The sequence below is a fragment of the Eubalaena glacialis genome, chromosome 18 (assembly GCF_028564815.1).
Source record: "Eubalaena glacialis isolate mEubGla1 chromosome 18, mEubGla1.1.hap2.+ XY, whole genome shotgun sequence".
Lineage (NCBI taxonomy): Eukaryota > Metazoa > Chordata > Mammalia > Artiodactyla > Balaenidae > Eubalaena > Eubalaena glacialis.
In genome coordinates this window covers 52,337,449-52,340,649 of record NC_083733.1, presented here as the reverse complement: position 1 = coordinate 52,340,649, position 3,201 = coordinate 52,337,449, and the positions used below count along the sequence as shown (strand labels likewise).

The 3,201-nt window shown below is 52.8% G+C and overlaps 1 pseudogene; it reads right to left on the bottom strand.

Annotated features, from left to right (window-relative positions):
• Positions 1-419: 419 nt before the first annotated feature.
• Positions 420-1,606, bottom strand: LOC133078423 (beclin-1-like; annotated as a pseudogene).
• Positions 1,607-3,201: the final 1,595 nt, after the last annotated feature.

Here is a 3,201-nt window from a genome sequence, read left to right as displayed (position 1 = left end):
GTCATTTTCTCACGTTATCCAACATGTGGCTCATACATTTCATCATCTCGATGGAGACAAAAATTTCCATTTCATATTTTGAGTGCAGGAAGTTGAGAGAGATAAAATCCAGTGAAAACATATTGGTTTCAATTCAACTGAGGTTTAAAAAAAAAAGCAAACTTAAGTTAATCATTTTGAAGGGAAAGAGGAAAGGAAGGCATGGGGTTAAGAGTCAAAACTATGAAAAGGGCTGGTCCCTATACAGGGGCTGCTGTAGCTCTGGAAACTATCTATCAGAGGATATTTTAAAATAAAGTGGCTTCTCTGCATTTTGTCTTTTTTGGTATTGTAAACATGTGCTGTTTGATATCACCTGAATCTAATTTAAAACATTTTTTTTTGCAAACAAAACAAAAAATTTAAGTCTTTTAGGCAAGTATCTTCCTAAGGAAAAAAAGGAGTTCATTTATTATAAAACTGTGAGGATACCCAAGCACGGCCCCACTTAAGATTCAACAGCATGAACTTGAGAGCTTTTGTCCGCTGTTCCTCAGAGCTGAACTGGGTTTCAGTAGAATAGGAGCCACTGCTGCCTCCTGTGTCTTCCTTCTTGCCTTTCTCCACATCCACCCTGTAAGGAAGACATAAATGGATGTCTCGTCTTTTTCAGCCCCTTCTTTGAACGGCTGCACACAGCCCAGGAAAGCCCCACTGCATAGTCAAACCTGCTGGTCCAGAAAAAACGGAGCCCCCAGACCAGTATGACAGCAGCTCCTTAGATATGTCTGAGACTCCAGACTCCACAGGGAATACGCCGAAACCTCTAAAGCTTCAAACCCGTCCTCCTGGCCAGGGCACAGGTAGCCACACCGTCCAGCCCCCAGCAGCATTCACCTTGTTCCACTCCCCAGGAATATAACGCATCTGGTTTTCTACACCCTTCCAGCTGTTGTCGTTTAAATTCACTGTATTCCCTCTGATACTGAGCTGCCTCTGGATCCAGTCTCAGCCTCAGCCTGGACATCCTTAAGATTTTCTGTCACTGTCTCACGGTTCTTTTCTTCCAGCTCCTGGTCATCCTCTCCTCCCCCAGTGCCAGCTCCTTTAGTCCCTCTGTAGCTGTTCACTGCCACCCTCCTTCGTTCGCTCTGAGATCTCCAAACATCGTTTGCAGTTCTGACACTCATCTTCAGTGACGCTGAGCTGAGTGTCCAGCTGGCCTAAAAGAGAGTCTGTGCCTCCCGCACCCAGCGGTGAGCCACGCCTGTCTGGCCCGACAGGATGTCAGAAAGGCCTCCAGGGACTTTCACGCTTCAGCTAATGTTCTCCCCAGGGCTGCGTCAGATGCCTCCCGATCAGAGTGAAGCTGTTGGCACTTTCTGCAGACATCATCCAGGCTGGGGGGATGAATGTGTGAGAGACACCGTCCTGATGGGGTTGGATAAGCCTCCTTTCCTGAGTTAGCCCCTTCCTCCTGCATCTCTCCTGGTTTCACCTGGGCTGGGGGTAGTAGTGGAGCTGTGGGCTCCTGGATGGTGACACGGTCCAGTTTCGGGGGCTAGCTGCAGTATTGGCACACGAAGCTGACCTGCATGGTGCCGCTGGGCATCTCCAACCCCTCCATCCCTCGGCACCTGGAGCCGCCACCCTGGTCCAGTCTACAGCCGGGCACTGTGGCTTCCCGTCGGCCCCGGAGCAAGGCCTCCTGAACTGCCGTCACCCCGTCTTCAGCTACTTCCTGGTCCGCAGCTAACAGTAACTCATTTTTACTGAGCATTTATTATGCACCTGTTAGTGTTCTAAGCGCTTTACAATATTGACCCCTTCACTCAACCACTTAACCAACATTCACCAGCACCGGAGGAGCCGGACGCTGGGCTCCTAGTGGACACAGCTGTGACCACTGCAGTCACAGGACCAGGGTCCGGTGGGGAAGACAACCCTGGGAATGCCCACGTGGAGTGTACATGCTCTTACGGACATGGGCAGGGAGTCTCAGACAGGCCTCGGTGTCCTGAAAGAACCCACCCTGACCCCAGCCCCTCCAGCTGCTGCACCTCCGCCCGATACACTTCAAAGAGCTGGCTGCTCCTGACGCCTCTTCTTCCTTCCCTCCCCTCCTCTCTACGAGCTCCGATCTATTCTTCCCCCACTACTGCTCTCAAACAGCTTTGTTCAAGGTCCGAACCCCCCGCGGCTGTCCCTGTCCTCCTCTCTCAGCCCTTTTCCCCCACGGCTTCTCGGATGCCACCTTAATCCAGCCCCTCCCCCTGCCCGCCCGCCTCACCGGTGCCCCTGCTCCATCCCCCTTGCTGAGGTATACATGCGGGAACACCCCAGGGCTCAGGCCTGGGCCTCTTCTCTTTCCCGATCTCATCCTCCTTCCACATGATCTCATCCATGACTTCAAATACCTCTATAAACACATGGCTCCAAAATGTGCATGTCCTGCCCTGACTTCTCCCCTGAGCTCCAAACTCATATGCTCCACACGGCAGGCATCTCCAAAGGGCAAAACAGAATTTTCTATTTATGCACCCACATGAACCTGCCCTACCCTCCAGGAAAATGGAAAACATCCACCCAGGTGCTCAGGCCCAAAGCCAATGAGGTATTCTTTTTTTCCAATCAGACCAAGTATAACAAAGTCTTTAAATATAAATTTTTTTTTTTTTAAAGAACAGAGGGTGGGAGGGAGAGTCAGTCCATATCAGAGCTAAATGCAGTCTTCCCCACTGGCCCCTCGCCGTGAGACACCCCCAGGCTGGGCTCCTGTGACCTTCCCTTAGACTCTGTGGCCCCCTCACCCACACGCGCGGCTCCTGACCCCACACGACACGCGGTGAGCAGCCTCTCTGCCTCCCGGGCTGCGGGGTACAGGGCTGCTCAGTTTGACCTCCTCCATCATGGACACAGCCCTCTGCCTCTCTGAAGACACACCTCTCTGGCAGTGGGACTCCCTCCACCCCCATGAGAACTTGTTCCCACGCTGGAGGGAGCCCCTCTCCCCAGAGTCAGTGATTCCCCCATCCCCAGGGTCACAGTTGACCCAGGTGTCGTGGGAGACCGGAGCGGGGTGTGTGAAAGGAGAGAGCTGAACCAAGCTGAGCTGGGCAACAGGAAGGGCTGGTTCGGGACAGGCTGAGACTCAAAAGGCCCCATCTGGCTGGGAGGACAGCAGCTCCTGGCCGAGACCCACACAGCTCAGGAATGTGGCCA